Here is an 18,571-nt window from a genome sequence, read left to right as displayed (position 1 = left end):
GTATAGTTGATTTACTGTGTTGTGTTAGTTTCAGGTGATTAGCAAAGTGATTCACTTCTACGTATGTCCACTTTTTTTTTCAGTTTTCTTATATAGGTTATCACAGAGTTTTGAGTAGAGTTCCTTGTGCTATACAGTAGATCCTTGTTGATTATCTGATATATATATTAGTTTGTGTATGTTAATCTCAAGCTCATGATTTATCTCTTTCCCCTATCCCATTTCCCCTTTGGTAACCATAAGTTTATTTCAATATCTGTAATTCTGTTTCTGTTTTGTAACTTAAGTTTATTTGTATCATTTTTAAAAATTAGATTCCACTTATGAGTGATATATATTTATCTTCCTCTGACTTCACTTCCCTTAGTATGATAATCTCTAGTTCCATCCATATTGCTGCAAATGGCATTTCATTCCTTGTTATAGCTGAGTAATATTCCATTGCATATGTACTACATCTTCTTTATCCATTCCTCTGTTGATGTATATTTAGGTTGCTTTCATGTCCTGGCTATTGTAAACAGTGCTGCAATGAACACTGGGGTGCATGTTATATTTTCGAATGTATTCCTAAACTAGACAAAATAACTCAAACTCGTAACTCCCACAAGCTACTTACTCAGAATCTCTTGCTCTAACCAATACACTTTTCAAAGCGAGTTTATCGGCCCCTTATTCATCTACTCATCCTGCCCTTGCAGTTTGGTTTCTGACTCAATTACTCTATTCTGCTATTTTGAGAGTGATAAGTAACCAAACCATTACCAAGCCCAGCATCATTTTCCTAGTCTTCATCCTCCTACAGTACTCATTACTTCACCCGGTGTGGTTTTCTTCTCTTGATTCTTACACTTGGGGGTTCTTTTGTTACCTTGTAGCACTGTGTACTCTATGTCTGGTGGATTCTCTGTCTCCCAGCATACAACCATTTTCTGATCTCTTTGTTCTGCACACTTTGGAAATCTCAGCAATATATAGTGATTTTCAGTACAGCACCATTCTTTGAGGACCTCCTTTGTGCCAGCCACTGGATGTAGTGATGAACAGAGTTTTACCCAGCCCTGGCAGACTCAAAAGTTACAGAAAAGTAACCAGTGGCTGAATTCCACTTGATAACTGCAGTAAATGTGTAAGCCACAAAGTATGGAGGAAGTACAGGGCAGCGATGATTCACCTGGTGCCTACAGGGGATGAGAGGAGCAGGGGCAGGAAAAGAGCAGTTTGAAGTGAAGAATGTCCAGGAAATGTTTGCCAAGAAGTAATCAGGAAATGAGTCAAAGTGAAACTCAATAATGTGGCTGTGTAATGGGAGAAAACATAAGCAAATGATGCAACTGACAAGGGATTCATCTCCAATATATTCAAACAGTTCGTGTAGCTCTAGATCAAAAAAAAATGAACTACCCGATCCAAAAAATGGGCAGAAGATCTAAATGGACATTTCTCCAAATGAGACATGTTGTTGTTCAGTCTCCCAGTAGTGTCTGACTCTTTGCGACCCCATGGACTGCAGCACGCCAGGCCTCTCTGTCCCTCACCATCTCCCGAAGTTTGCCCAAGTTCATGCCCATTGCATTGGATGGAATACAGATGGCCAGAAAGCACATGAAAAGATGCTCAACATCACTAATTATTAGAGAAATACAAATCAAAACTATAATGAAATATGACTTCACACTGGTCAGAAGGCCATTGTTAAGAAGTCTACAAACATGGCTGTGGACTATCTGCTGCGGAGGGTGTGGAGAAAAGGGAACCCTCCTACACTGTTGGTGGGGATGTAAGTTGGTGAGCCACTATCGAGAACAGTTGGGAAATCCCTCAAAAAATAGAGTTTCCCTATGATCCAACAACCTACTCCTGGGCATATTTCTGGACAAAACTATAATTTGAAAAGATACATGCACCCCAAAATTCAAAGCAGCACTATTCACAATAACTAAGACATGAACCAACCTAAATGTCCTTCAACAAAGGAATGGATAAAGATGTAATTCATAGATACAATGGAATTCTACTCAGTCATTAAAAAGAATGAAATAATGCCATTTGCAGCAACATGGATGAATCTAGAGATTACTCACTTAAGAAAGTCAAAGACAAATATATATCACTCATATGTGGAATCTAATTTTTAAAAATGATACAAATGGACTTATTTACAAAACAGACTTACAGGTATTGACAACAAACTTATGGTCACCAAGGGGGAAATATAAGGGGGTGGATAAATCAGAATCTGGGGATTAACATATATAAACTACTACATATAACATAGATAACCAACAAAGATCTACTGTCTAACACAGGGAACTCTACTCAATGCTCTGTGATAACCTATATGAGAAAAGAATCTGAAAAAGAACGAGTATATATGTAACTGAATCACTTTGCTAGATGCCTGAAATACAACATTGTAATCAACAATAGCCCCAATAAAATAATAATAATAATAATAGATAATGTGACTGTGTTAAAGGAATGGGATTCTAAAATCTCACTGTGTTTCTCTCTCCCATACCATAGTCTCAAAAGGCAGTCAGTCCTCCCAAGTATGTGCCACCAAGAGACATTTCCAGCTGAGGTGTTTTTACCCAGTGAAGTTCCTCCTCTTATTTACCCTTGTTGCCCAAGTTTCCTGGCTCTCAGAATATGCATTTAGACCTCCTTATTTTGGTAGCTGTCCATCCTCCTTGCCAGCATGGGGTTTGCTGGAACCAGATAGTAATCAGATAGTGGAGGATCTTGATCTCATAAAGGGTAAATGATTGCATTAACTTTGGAAACAAGAGTAGTCAAAGAAACCTAGAAAGTCAAGATTTAATTTTCAAATAGGATTTCTGATCCCAAAATAGAGACCAGAATAAGGGGAGTGGGATAGGAAAGGCAAAATAAACTGTTCATCTTTCAGAAGTAGAACACTTAAATTGTTTTGTTTTCAAATATGAGAAGTAAATATTGATTTAATAAGATTTATCAACACAATAGGGCTACCCTGGTGGCCCTGTGGTAAAGAATCTGCCTGTCAATGCAGGAGACACAGGTTCGATCCCTGGGTTGGGAAGATCCCCTGGAGAAGGAAATGGCAACTGCCTGCAATACAGGAGACCCCGGTTAGATGCCTGGGTCAGGAGGATCCACTGGAGAAGGGATGGGCTACCCACTCCATATTCTTGGGCTTGCCTGGTGGCTCAGCTAGTAAAGAATCCACCTTCAATGTGGGAGATCGGGGTTTGATCCCTGGGTTAGGAAGATCCCCCAGAGAAGGGAACAGCTACCCACTCCAGTATTTTGGCCTGGACAATTCCATGGACTGTATATGGAGTTTGCAAAGAGTCGGACACAACTGAGCAACTAACACACATTAACACAATAAGTTCACAACTAGTAAGTTTTAAAACGACTATCTACTCTCCAAATCATTGCAGGATAGAAAGCAAAACTTTTATCAAAAAGACAAAATAGGAAAAAATACAGCTAAAACAAAGTGCACAACAAAGAAGGATAAGTTAGATTATATTTTTATAGTAAATGTGCAATTTAAACTTCCTTATTAAAGGGTAAAAGTCTTTGGATTTTTAACATTTTGGTTTTAATCATCTGTTCTTTACAAGAGATATAATTTATAAAAATGCATGAAGATTCTATAAACAGCCTAGGAAACTGTTTTAATAAAACATGAACCCAAAGGCCTAGGAAAAGTTCTAGCAAACAATGAAGAATTTAAGACCTAAAGATTTTATATTTTAAGACCTTAATGGCACAAGACATACACAAAGACATGAAACAACATATTGTGTGAGATATGGATTGTTGTTTGGGATATTCTGGCCCCAGAAAATGCACCTCCTCGGTGTTTCCTGTTGGAACTGGAAACAAGAGCTAAAAGACCAGGACATTTTCCTACATTATTTCTTCCATATCCCATACACTAAGACCTACTGATTCCCTCTCTGCTGACCCTCTCAGTATTCACTTTACTCATCTCCCTTCTCATTGAACTACTGAAACTGACTCATCATGCCTCACCTCTTTCGCAACTATGGAAAGAATTTTCTTACTTCTAGCCTTATCTCCATCTAATTATTATTTTAAATTCTTGACAAAATAATACTTTGAAAATGCCATGCTGCTCATATTTTTCTTCCTATTTTTAATCTCTTTCTTGTGTCATGCCAAGACAATTTTAAGATTCATTTTAAGAAAGAGCCACCCAGAGGGATCCCCCTGTCAGATCTGAAGCTGAGACCCAGCTTAATATATAGAGCACCCAGCTTAATATAACGATATTAAATCTATAGATGGTGCACAATTCAGTATGTAATATATAGATGTAGCAATAATGTTAACTCCTCCTCCCAGATAAAATGCTTCTCTCAAATCCTTCTGACAGTGCAACCAATTTTATTCCAAGCCACGCTGGGTGGAAAAGCTCACTCTTGCCTTCCAGTGTGGATAACAAAGGGGTAGAGGCCTGTTTGCTCTGCTCACAGAGGCTTTTACACTCATGCACAGTTAAAGCTACAAGAGGTAGATATAACCAGAAGCACTTTCTTCAGCTTGGATGTAAAATGAAAAAGCTCCATGCATTGGCATGAACAATCTTAAGCATTAAGGGCAATTTAAAAAAAAGAGATAGAGAGAGCAGCAAAAAAAAAAAAAAAAAAACCCACAAAACAAGTAGCAGCTGTTGAACTAGAAATGACACGGCGAGCAGGCAGCTGCAGGGCAGCTGTTTTCTATCTGGAGAGCCCTTTGGAAGTGCTTTTGAGGTTCTTCAAATATTGGATGAGAATTTCATGGATGCTGATGCTGTATAAGGAGCTTTAACATTTTAGTGTCCTGCTTAAAGTTTTTTAAATTCTGCTAAAACAAACCAAACCTGTTGAAAAATATGGGTGAAAATGGAAAATCCATGAGCTCTGGAGTCTGACTGACTAGGCTTACTTCCAGGTTCCAGTGGCAAGTGCCATCTAGGCTCCTTAACCTCTCAAAGCCAGAATTTCCTGATCTCACAGGGTTATTGGAGTTACTAATATTTTTTAAAGTACACAAAATGCTTCCCACATAGTGAGTTCAATCATTCAGTCGTGACCAACTCTTTGTGACCCCACAGACAGCATCACACTAGGCTTCCCTGTCTATCACCAACTCTCGGAGCTTGCTCAAACTCATGTCCGTCGAATCGGTGATGCCATCCAGCCATCTCATCTTCTGTCCTCCCCATTTCCTCCTGCCTTCAGTCTTAACCAGCATCAGGGTCTTTTCCAATGAGTCAGTTCTTTGCATCAGGTGGACAAAGTATTGGAGCTTAAGCTTCAACATCAGTCCTTCCAACGAATATTCAGGACTGATTTCCTTTGGGATGGACTGGTTGGACCGCCTTGCAGTCCACGGGACTCTCAAGAGTCTTCTCCAATATCGCAGTTCAAAAGCATCGATTCTTCTGCTCTCAGCTTTCTTTATAGTCCAACTCTAAGGTGGTATTATCTGCATATTCAGCTTACTGATATTTCTCCCTGAAATCTTGATTCCAGCTTCTGCTTCACCAACCTGGCATTTTGCGTGATGTACTCTGCATATAAGTTAAATAAGCAAGGTGACAATATACAGCCTTGACATACTCCTTTCCCAATTTGAAACAGTCCATTGTTCTATGTCCAGTTCTAACTGTTGCTTCTTGACCTACATACAGATTTCTCAGGAGGCAGGTAAGGTGGCCTGGTATTCATATCTCTTTCAGAATTTTCCACAGTTTGTTGTGATCCATACAGTCAAAGGTTTTAGCATAGTCAATAAATTGGGCAGAAATAGATGCTTTTTGGGGATTCTCTTGCTTTATCTATGATCCGACAAATTTTGGCAATTTGATCTCTGGTTCCTCTGCCTTTTCTAAATCCAGCTTGAACATCTAGAAGTTCTTGGTTCACATTCTGTTGAAGCCTAGTTTGGAGAATTTTGAGCATTACTTTGCGAGCATATGAAATGAGTGCAATTGTGCAGTAGTTTGAACATTCTTTGGTATTGCTTTTCTTTAGGATTGGAATAAACCTGACCTTTTCCAGTCCTGTGGCCACTGCTGAGTTTTCCAAATTTGTTAGCATATTGAGTACAGCACTTTCATAGCAATATATTTTGGGATGTGAAATAGCTCAACTGGAATTCCATCACCTCCACTAGCTTTGTTTGCAGTGATGCTTCCTCAGGCCCACTTGACTTCAGACTCCAGGATGTCTGGCTCTAGGTGAGTGATCACACCATCATGATTATCTGGGTTGTGAAGATCTTTTTTGTATAGTTCTTCTGTGTATTCTTGCCACTTCTTCTGAATATCTTCTGCTTCTGTTAGATCCATATGGTTTCTGTCCTTTTTTGTGCTCATCTTTGCATGAAACGTTCCCTTGGTATCTCTAATTTTCTTGAAGAGATCTCTAGTATTTCCCATTCTGTTTTTCTTTCCTCTATTTCTTTGCATTGATCACTTAGGAAGGCTTTTTTTAATCTCTCCTTGCTATTCTTTGGAACTCTGCATTCAAATGGATGTATCTTTCCTTTTCTCTTTTGCCTTATGCTTCTCTTCTTTTCTCAGCTATTTCTAAGAGCTCTGCAGATAACTATTTACCTTTTTGCATTTCTTCTTCTTGGGGATGGTTTTGATCACTGCCTCCTGAACAATGTTACGATCCTCCATCCCACATGGTGAAGGGTGGATCAAACTAACATATTTTAAAGTACACAAAATGCTTCACACATAGTGAAGGGTGGATCAATGCCAGTTCTCACTGTCTGTCTACCTGTCACCATTGTGAGACATGCTGTGGTACAGATTTATTCCCAGTGTCTCTCAAGGGCAAAAGGATTAGAGTTTCTTCAGTGATGCTGGAAGAACCTTGGTATCAGTGTATAAAAATTTGCTGGAAAGGGAGTGGGATGAATTGAGAGATTGCAGATTGACATATATATTCTACTGATACTATGGATAAAACAGATAACTAATAGAACGTACTGTATAGCACAGGGAACTCGACTCAGTGCTCTGTGATGACCTAAATAGGAGGGAAATCCAAAGGACAGGGGATGTATGTATACCTATAGGTGATTGATTTGCTATGCATTAGAAACTAACAACACTGTAGAGCAACTATACTCCAGTAAAAATTAATTTTTCAAAATCTGCTGCAGGTCTGTACTTAAGATACAAGATGTAAATGCCAGAACATTTCTGTGCTTAACTCATTTAAGCTGCAAAGCTCCTTTTCTGAGAAAATTGAAGGCAAACTTCCTTTTGTAAGTTTATTTAAAAATGGACTTCTAAGCCTTGGGTAAGACAGAAGCACTTAATCTCTCTTGGCTTCTGTGACCTACAGACCTCCGCAGTAGTGGCAGGTTGTAAACCCCCAGCCATTCTATTATTATCTGTTCTTGGATCTGTGAAAATTGCATCTTTCTGCTGTATGTTACTTCAGGTGTATAAAATCACTATACCTTGTATAAAAAGGTAAAATGCCTCCCCTCCATTGAAACGGTCCCCTCTCTTAAAGTGGCATTTGCGAAGTTGCTGTCTTGCTGCAATGCTTAGAAACCAGCACTGTGGAAGGCCTCATCCTTGGGCAGCTTCTAAGGTATGCCTTCCGAAACCTCCTGACTTGCCGTTGTCCCTTTGAGCCACAACTGTCAGGCACCTGCTTCTGTGGGCAGTGTGTGTTCCGTCCACAGACACAGCTCTGCTAATTGATCTGAGCAGGAATTTTCTCTCCTGCCACAGGGCCTGCTTCCCATGCCTCCTGCTTGGGAATTGCTTATACCTGTGAAACTTGCCTTCTGAGGAAGCATCTTTTCCCCCCTGTATTTGTTTTGATAGAGTCCAGATATGAGGCTTCAGCTGATGTTTCTGAAGCCAGTACTGTTTCTCCCTTATTCTCCTCGATTTTCAATACTCTTGGCAAGTGGTTTCCAAAATATGTTTGGTGAACTCCTGGGAGTCCCTGGAAACCTTTTAGGGGGCACCTCAGGTAAAAATTATTTTCTTTTCTGTGCTAGTATGTTATGTACTTTTTTCAGTGTTGATATGTGCAGTGAAAATGCAAAAGGTATAATAAACTGCTGGCAAAATTTAAAATTTACCAAAACAATGATAAATTAAACCTAACACAAATAGAGCATGGTACTAACTGTATTAGTAGATATTGTCTTCTTTACCACCTTGCATTCACAGAAAAGAATTAGTCACTTTCACTTAGTAATATCTTTGATAATGCAGTAAAAATTAATTTTATTAAATTTTAGCCCCTAATGACACATCTTCTTAATATTCTGTGTGACAAAATGGAAATTAGGCATAAAACGCTGTGTTGCTCACTGAAGTGTGATGGTTGTCTGGAAAGAAAAGTGTGTGATTGAGTTGCAAACTGAACTAGCCACTCTTTTCACACAACATGATATTTACTTTAAAGAACAACTTACTGATAAAACATGGCTATACAAACCATATTCTGTATATTTGTCAGACATTTTTGTGAAAGTGAGCAAAAACATCTGTCACTTCAATGCAAAAACCTTAAATTTTTTGCCAATGATAACATTTGAATTTTCAAGCAAGCATTAAAATTTTTTTTGAAACATATCAACCAGTGAGCTTGATAGCTTGCCAATATATAAAGAAATTTTGATGAGATTCTTGGTAATATTAAAGATACAATTGGTTGATATTTTGTAATGAAGTGTGTCCAAATTTTGGAAAATCTGAATGGTTCAGTAAAGTCATATTTTCCAGGTGAATAATATATGATTTTACAAAATCATGCATGGGTATGGAAGATCCATATAAAGTCCAAGACAGACCAACAAATTTTACTGTAACCAACAAGCAGAAGTTCATTGGTAGGGTTGCAAATATTGGTACATTACAAATAACCTTTAAGCAACTAAGACTTACTTTTTGCCACTCTATTTTTTTAATTGAAGGATAATTGCTTTACAGGATTGTGTGGTTTTCTGTCAAACCTCAACCTGAATCAGCCATAGGTACACCCATGTCCCCTCCCTCCCATCTCCCTCCCCATCCCCCGCTTCCAGATTGTCACAGAGCCTCTGTTTGAGTTCTCTGAGCCATACAGCAAATTCCCATTGGCTGCCTGTCTTACATGTGGTTTTGTAAATTTCCATGTCTCCACACATCTCACCCTCCCCCCCCCCATGTCTATAGGTCTGCTCTCTGTTTCTCCACTGCTGCCCTGAAAACTAATTCATCAGTACCATGTTTCTAGAGTTCATATATATGCGTCACTATATATTTATATTTCTCTTTCTGACTTACTTCACTCTGTATAATAGACTCTAGGTTCGTCCACCTCATTAGAACTGACTCAAATGTGTTCCTTTGTATGGCTGAGTAATATGCCATTGTATATATGTACTACCACACATATATGGTGTATATATGTACTACAGTGACGTGGTATCTCATTGTAATTTTGACTGTCATTTCTCTAATAATGAGTGATGTTGAGCATCTTTTCATGTGTTTGTTAGCCATCTATATGTCTTCTTTGGAGAAATGTCTGTTTACATCTTTTTCCCACTTTTTGTTTAGGTTGTTTATTTTTCTGGTATTGAGTTGTATGAGCTGCTTGTATAGTTTGGAAATTCTTTGTCAGTTGTTTCATTTGCTGTTATTTTCTCCCATCCTGAGGGTTTTCACCTTGCTTGTAAGAAACTAATACTTATTGAATATACTATTGAGTCAAAGAAGAGCCATCCCTCAAACCATATATGAAAGTTAAATCAAAATGGATTTTAGACCTAACTGTAAAAACTAAAAGTACAGAGACTTCCCTGGCAGTCCAGGGGCTAAGACTGCATATTCCCAATGCAGGGTGCTCCAGTTCAGTCTGTGTCCAGGCAACTAGATCCCACATGCCACAACTAGGAATTCACACGCCCCCAACTAAAGATCACGTGTGCCACAACTAAGACCCAACACAGCCAATTAATTAACTAAAAAGAACAAGACTATATAAAATTTCCAGAGGACATGGAGAAAAGCTTTGTGGCTTTTAGTTAGGCAAAAATTTCTTAGGGAAGACACCAAAAGCATAATCCGTAAAAGAAAACTAGGATAAATTGAACTTTGTGAAATGAAAAGAGAAATATTTTCAAATTATATATTTGGTAAAGGACTTATAGCCAGACAATACCTAGAATTCTTAAAACTGAAAATTAAGAAAATATCCAGTTTTTAAAAGTGAGCAACATATCTGATCAATCACTTGATCAAAGAAGATACACATTTGGCAAATTATCATATGAAAATGTTAATCATTAGAAAAATGCAAACTAAAAGCATAGTCAGCTGTTAGTACATACTCATTGAAGTAGTTAAACTGTTTACAATAAAGAAGAAAACAGAAACAAGTACTGGCCAATATGTAATGTGAATGTAACTCTGACATTCCTGGTCAGAATGCAGATGATTGAGGCCCTCTGGACCACTTTGTCAGTGTCTAATAAAGTTTAGTATACAGTTACCATATGACCCAGCAATCCTACTCCTGAATATTGAACTTAAGTTCACTTAAGTGAACTTATGGTCACACACAAATATATATATATAAATGAGGATAGAAGTTTAATTCATAATCATCAAAAGTAGAAAAAAAAAAAACAAATTTCTTTTGTTATTAGACAAACTGATACCTCCATGCAATGGAACTGTTACTCAATGGGGCAAACTAGGACATGGATAACTCTCAAATGTACTGTGCCAAGTAAAAGAGCCAAATGAACAAGGGCCCAATCCCGTTCATAGACTCCATTTATGTAACTTTCCAGAAAAGACACAACTGCAGTGGCAGAGAACACATCTGTGGTTTCCAGGGGCTAGCATGAAAGGAGGAGGTGACTACAAAAGCCACAGGGGCATTAGGGGGTGTGATGAACTCTTATCTGCTGACGTGTCAAAACCCACAGAATTACACTAAAAAGGGCGAATTTGGCTATATGTACATGATTTCATGATAATAAAAATAGAATGAAAAGTTTTTCCAACAGGAGGGGGAAAGGATAAGTAGAGGGAAGATCCCAATTCTTTTACTTCTACTAAGCTGATGGAGAATGTAGCAGTCATCTGTGAGCAAGTCACTGTGCTCACAGGCTTGTGGTCACAAGGCCTCATGCCCAGGGCCAGGCCACCAAGCCTAAGTTCGCAGAGTGACTCCAAGCACTCAGCACACTCACTATCTGCAGGCAGACTTCAAACACCAGGCTGGGGTAGAAGCGGAGTCACAGGTGACCTGGTCCTCTCCCCAAACCTCCAATCAGGCAACTCACTCCCTCTCCAGCAGGAGTAAGGGGTAGGGGAAAGAGGCTGGACTGCTTTCAGAAAAATCTCTTTGTAGAAAACAATAACAGAAAAGAAAACTTCTCTCCTCATTTTGCTAACATTTTATGAAAAATTTAAATATACTGGAACCTAACAAAGCATAACTAGCAGGGCTTTTAAAGATTTTTTTTTTTTGCATCAAGTGCCCAATCCACTTAATAGCACTATCTCTAGAAAACTCCTTTTCCTGCAAGAAATCACTAAATGAGCATGTTCCCTTGCTTATATATGGCCCAAGGACATTACATAGGTACCATTATAATATCCCCTTTACTTCATGTCATTTAAGTCTCAATGATTTCTCATAGGTACAAATTTTATAGCAGCCAGGGATGCCTAACTGTCAATGAATAGTGTGTTAACAGCATAATGGAGAGATAATTAAAAATTACTTCTATTAAAGTGATGGTGTATACTATAGCTGTAAGTATGAATTTCCTATAATTTAGTTTCCTTCATCCATCACACCCCTCTGCTCCCAAGAATTTGCTAAGATTCTTTACTAAGATTCTCATAATTTAAGAAACCCTTTTATTTAAAAAATATTTATGGACAATTTAGAACTTGGGAAAAACTGACCCAAAGAATTTAAAAATCTGAGGCTTGTATTTATAACTGTTATAATAATAATCATACACTTATTCACTGAACATATGTATGGTTTCTTTGGATTCACTATTTTTGAATTTTTACCACCAACTAAAATGATATATCAGGTTCTGAAATGAACCTGTAGGACAGGTCAGCTCAATAAATGAAATTCAGTTTCAATTATATATACTAATAATTGGGTGAGCTATGGTAAGTTATTTGGGACTTTGGGCCTATATATCCTTCTCAGGAAAGTGAGCCCAGAGATGCTCAGAGGTGCTACCAATTTGGGATTGTAATGGAGCTCTTGATTCTATTACATGCATCACAGACTTTCTAGTGTACCCCCAGCTGAAAGCTCCTTTAAAATAAGCCTCGGGGACCATAGAGAGATTGATCATTTATCTGAAAGAATGTTTTTTCTGTGGTTTAGTCTGTTTGTGCAACCTCTGGAAAATATTTCCTATCTTGAATTATTATAAAAAAAAAAAGCATTGTTCACAATTGGAAGAATCTACTTCAGTGACCTATTTTGGGTGTTTTCTCATTATGGTAAATAATATATTATACTTCATTAATGTCTTCTTATAATGATGCTATTACATTCCTTATTCATCTATATGTGGTATAGATACATCTCTCTAGTATATAATCATTTAAAAGCAAAAGGCAAAAGACAAACTTGTGAATCAGAGAAACATATATTTATGTAGTTAAATATAGCATGCTAATCTTTTATAAATCAATATGAAAGGAAGAGAAATTGTGCAGAACTGCTTTAGCAGAATATAGGTCATTTGTAGTGTTTAATTTTCTCTTCTTTAAAGGAGAATACTAGGTTCTGGAGCACTAGGTTTTATTTAGCATAAAGTATTTTCAGGTACTGCTGGAGAATTCAATAAGTGAATTTTCCAGGTAACTGAACAAAATTTTCATAATCTTTAAAACTATTTAGTTAACCCCTTTGTCTCTGTGCGAGATATTCTAATATTTATTAAATATTGTAAGATCTTGCTAAGTAAAAAAAAAATTTTGGACACCATTTAAACTTTCCTTAATAATTTGCAGTCACTATTCATATTGCATTTCCTCAATTGTAAGAATTCTTCACATTAGGAAGTACCATTGCTACAAAAACAAGTCTTCCTAGAAAAGTAAACTGGTATTAAATATACTCTTTGACAAGATGCATATGTGTGAAATTCAAAACATTAAAACATAGGGGAAAGTACATCAATTCCAGAAATTGTGTTAATTCCTAAAATGTTCCCCAAAGGCAGCAAAACACTCTTGCTTCTGATCCTCCCCTCACCACTGGTCAGATTCTCAGCTGTCACTTCCCACCCACATTGCCTCCAGTGTAGACTCCTGTCCATGCCCTTTTGTTTCGCGGCTGCCCTGAGCTGTTGGCTGTGAGTTGAGAAACACAGATGACAGACTAACCAAGAATCATCTGCTAAATTATAGCAGTCAGGGTCTTCCCTGAGACTTTAAGACCATATTTCAGGGCTGAAGTTTGTCACAACCGCTTCTCTGCTCAGAGGTTTTGTGTCATATCCAGCGTCAGGACCTTGTTCCAATGAACTGGAATCGCTAGGAATCTGTACTTTGGCTGGCGTGTTAACTGCATTGTGAATTTTGAAATGTGTTTTATATAGACTAGAACAATCCTGTCTTCTCACTGCCTGAAAGAAATAGATGAAGTGTTTTGCAAAGCAGAAATAGAGACACAGACATAGAGAACAAATATGTGAATACCCAGGGGGTTGGGGGAGGAATTGGGATTGACACATATACTGTTGACTCTATAGGAGACTGATATACACTATTGATACTATATATAAAATAGATAGTTAATGAGAACACCCTGTATATTAACAGTAACAGGGAATTCTACTTAATGCACTGCGGTTACCTGAATGAGAAGCATGTTCAAAAGGGAGGTGATATATGTATGGCTGATTCATTTTACTGTAGAGGAGAAATTAACACAACATTGTAAAGCAACTAGACTCCAATAAAAATCTTTAAAAAAGAAATATCTGAAGGATTAACACAATATACCTTCATTTCTGAACTAACTCAGGAGACACACTAGGCTCTCAGGGCAAAGATACGTAAGGGAGAGAGGGAAGCCACATTCACCGTGCCATCAGGGTCAGTGGCCTTGAGGTCCCTGGCACAGTGCCCCATATCTGTGGCAAGAACTATAGTGATATTTTCCAGGGCATGCGAGAGACTGAGAAATTAAGTCAGAAGAGAAATCCAAATCTTGGGTGACTGTCAAAGTCACGAAGAGAGCACTGGCATGAGTTCAGTATAGCAGGAATTGAGCCAGAAGCTTCATAGGAGGTTTGAGAAAAGAAGGAACAACCTCCATCACCCCCAAAGAAAGCAGAGAACAAAGCTGGCCAAGGTCTTTAAGCTCCAGAGAAGCATGCTGGGATTCCACTTAGGTGGCTAGGTAATTTAAGAATACCTGAAGGACAACTCTGCAAAGTCCCAGGTTTCTAACTGGATCAACAAGAGTAGAGAATATAATCACTCAGGGATTGCACGATGTTTGGATTTCTCTCTTCCAAGAGGCAGACACCAGGTATTTCAAGCAACAAAGAGCAATCCCAGTCATCACGGATGAGGATGGTCGGGGAGGGGCTGTAGGTCCCCTGGTTTGCTTCCTATTAGGGATCTGGTAGGTCCAAACCTGAGAGTCAGGAACACTTGTGCCCACTTCCCTTATGAAAACGTGAGAAATCCTAAAGAAGTCAAGAAATCACAAGCACATGATTGTTTTCAAGTTTATAATGCCACAAATTGGAACGTACCATTACTGTGCAGAGAAATATGGATTTAGCCAAAAGTCTGTTTATAAGTCAATCATTTATAACTCTAGAATCTCCTGGTCTGGGGCAATAAACTCTTGAGGAAAGAAAGATAGAAATGCACGCATGAGAAACAGGAAAAGAAATTATCTGAGGAAGTGAGAAGGGTAGAGAAGAAAACTCTACAGAGAGTGTGAAATTGAATATGGAGAAAGCAAGAAGATGAAGGATTGAAGAACTGTGAGAGTCCAGCCCACAACCCACAACCCACTATATGCTTTTGAGGATGTTCCACAGCCTTCGGCCACTTTCAAACTCTGCCTTTTCTTCCACTGAGATTGGTTTATCTGTTTCCCTTTCCCTATTTATACTTGCCTCTGTCCATTGCTCATGCAATTTTCTGCCTCTCTCCTGTTACCAAAGCAATTTGAAAGGGTTTTTGTTGTTCCTGTTGTTTTTTCATACTGTTGTGTTAAGGGTATCAGTAAAAATAACAGAGAACCAGAGAGGTAATAAATATTTTCCTCTTCTTTCTCTTTCTCACTGTCATTGTATATTCCACTTTCATTTCACATACTCTGTGAATAAGGAACTCTGCCAAGCTCTGAGGCTAAGAAAAGAGGGAAAGTGATTGCAGTGGTCTCTTGGAGCAGAGAGTCTGAAGAGAGACATGCACAGAATTGCAATGAAATGCCCAATTGTTACAGTATCAAGTATACATCAGAAATCTAGAAGAAGGTGGACTGGTCAAGGTCAAGGTATCAGCAAACTATTCACAGAAAAGGAACTTATTAGCTGAAAATCAAATCAAAACAAGCAAAAGTCCCCCCAGAGCCATCAACAACAGCAAAACAAGAGTGAGTGTACCAAATGTCTTAGGTCAAGTTCTCTAGAAGTAGAGTTTGAGACAAGGATTTGATTTGTGGGATTTATTCGGGGAGTACGCTTCAAGGAAAACCTGTCACAGAGGGTAAAAAGCAAGAGAGAGCAGGGCAAAGAGCTGAGCAAGCGTGTGGTCTCAGATAAAGTCCTAACCACTTAAGGAATTACAACTTAGAATTTTAGTGACTTGCCTAAGATAACATAGTTAAGAGTAAAGCCAACATTAGGGCTTGACGAATTAAATATATATATATACACTTTCCACTATACCAGTATTTCTTCTACAAAGAATAGACCCAAAAGAGACAGGACTTTATGCCTGCTCAACTTCAATGAGGATAAAGAAAAGTCACTCTAATGAAAATGCCCTTGACATTGAATTTGAGCTAAATCTGGAGTCTGACAAGGGTTGTATTCATTAGCCTTGAGGGCAAAGCAAAACAAAGCGAACAACAACAAAAATACTTTAGGAACTGGCCAGATTTCAGAATTCTAGAGAGTTGTTTTTCCATGATAATATTCTAATATGCATAATAATTTCTTCACTGCGATCTGTTACATCAGGAAAACATTTCAGTGAAGGTTTATATTAATACATGGGTGGTGTCATTGGTAAAATGCAGGAATTGAGGAACCTCTGAACTCTGGAAATATACGAGTCACCATCTAAACCATAATAGAGTTATTTTGCATAATCTTCTGCATAATTTTTGATGCCTAACACTTAACTGAGGAAAGGGCATAAACTGACTATATGGAAAGCTAAAGTTTGTATGAGATATAAAGCTCTGGAAACCACTGCTTTAGAGAACTTTGGAGACATCTAATTCACCTTCTCTTTTCACCCGGAATTAAGTTACAGGGGCAATGAAAATATTCACCAATACCTGGTCCCAAGTTTCGGGCTTCCCTGGTGGCTCAGATGGTGAAGAATCTGCCCACAATCCAGGAGACCTGGGTTCAATCCCTGGATCAGGAAGATCCCCTGGAGAAGGGAATGGCTATCCTCTTCAGGATTCTTGCCTGGAGAATTCCATGGAAAGAGGAGACTGGTGGGCTACAGTCCATGGGGTCTCAAAGAGTCAGACACATTTGAGTGATTAACTGACGTGGTCCCAAGTCATGCTAGCAATATGCTCACCTCACAATTCAGTTCTCTTATCATGCAGTGGTTAAGTTTGCTCCCAGAATTGCCACTTTGTAACCATGTAAAATTTAGGCATATTCCTCTGCATTAGTTTCTTCTCACCTTTCAAATGAAAGCAGAATAGTCCATGTAAAATGCTTGGAAAAATTCTGGACAACCTAACTCATAAAGGCTAGATATCATAATTATTAATACTTTGAACTTCAGGCTAGCTATTCCTCCACCAAGTCCAAATAAAAGTTCCTCCAAAGATCTCTACTTTCTTATATTCTAACAGCAAACCATTTTACTCTTCCTTTCACTGATACCTTGCCACTATTGCCCATTCTCCACATACTAGTCCTTGTACCCTCTGGAACTTCACTTTCATTGTAAACAAACCCTTCTAAACCCTTAATCTCATCCCAAAAGAATTCGTCTGCATCAATTTCTTAATTGAAATTTAGCTTTTCACTAATTCAGATATCCAAAGGAGATGATGGGGTTATTTGTTGCCTCACCTAGCAAAAGGTCTTAAAAGGTAAAAAAAAGAATTAAGGGATTCTCAGCATTCTTCTTATTCTTCAAGAACTTGCCCTGTCACCTTCCTCCCTAAAAAGTTTGTTTTTCCCAAGATTTATGTCATCTGGCTGTACCACTCTTCATGGACCCTAATTGTTAACTTCTGATTTTTTTCCCTCAGTCTTACCAGTTAGTTTGAGAAAGAAACAAAGGAGTGAGCAATGAAGGCAGAAACTTTCTTCCCATCACCTCCCAGAGGACTGAAGTTCATAGTGATGGACCTCTAGGGAAGCAGAAAGAGAGAGGCACTTCCTTGCAAAGTGAGAAAATTATCAGAAAAATAGGATCACTCCTTGAAGAATCTAAACTAAGAAATTTGAATTTTATTCTAAAAGGTATAGGGAGCTACTCAAGAGTTTTGAATGTTGGGGAGAAATAATTAGATTTGAATTTTAGATTACTGTGACCTCACTGTGCAAGGTGTTCCAGAAACTATTGCTACCCATGACTTATGGCTGTACTCAATTAGACTAGAGATAAGGGGAGAATTTGAGAGAGAGTATGGAAGTAGATTAACTAGGAAATGGGGAATGTTTAGGGTATAAGGGTTCAGTAGCCTGAAGCAATCTCCAAGTTTCTGTTTTAAGCAGGTAGATAAATATTAATGCTTTATATTTTGTCATAATTAGAGTTCCTAATGTATAGGATTATTGTAAGCATTAAACAGGCTAGTGCAGTTAAAGGGCTTTCAACCATTTCTGGCATGAAGTCTTTTATTTGCAGAGATCCTGTCTCTACAGAGGCAGTTACTGTCAATGAGAGGGAGAAGAAAAGAGGTGAGCACTCATGATCAATTGATTTTGGGCCTGAGTTAGGAATGAAACCCCTGCAAGACATCCAATCAGATATACAGAACTCAACACTCAACTAAACAAGTTAGCATGGAGCTATGGATTGAGAAGTCTTAAGTACAGTGAAAGTCATTAATTTAAATCATTAAATCTACTTAAATGTAAATAGAGTGAAATGATGACTGAACCAAGAACAAAGCCCTGAGAAAATCAATGTTTAGAGAGGAGGCAGAGAGAGAGGAACCTGAGATAAAATACGGTAGACTGAAGTTCAGGGGATAACCACTGACAATAAGAGAACAGAGTTCAAAGGAGGAAGGAAGGTCAGCACTGTAAAAATGTTGCAGAAATGTATTTAGAGTAAGAACTTCAGTGTGTATAATGAAGTAGGTCAAAA

General features: G+C 38.2%; 1 protein-coding gene across 4 annotated transcripts in view; it reads left to right on the top strand.

The window, feature by feature from the left end:
• NKAIN2 (sodium/potassium transporting ATPase interacting 2) overlaps positions 1–18,571 on the top strand; it is a 1,112,863-nt gene that overhangs the window by 857,011 nt on the left and 237,281 nt on the right. The gene's annotated exons all lie outside the window — the stretch shown is intronic.

This window comes from Cervus canadensis, chromosome 20, assembly GCF_019320065.1.
Source record: "Cervus canadensis isolate Bull #8, Minnesota chromosome 20, ASM1932006v1, whole genome shotgun sequence".
NCBI lineage: Eukaryota > Metazoa > Chordata > Mammalia > Artiodactyla > Cervidae > Cervus > Cervus canadensis.
This window is presented reverse-complemented; position numbering and strand designations above follow the sequence as displayed.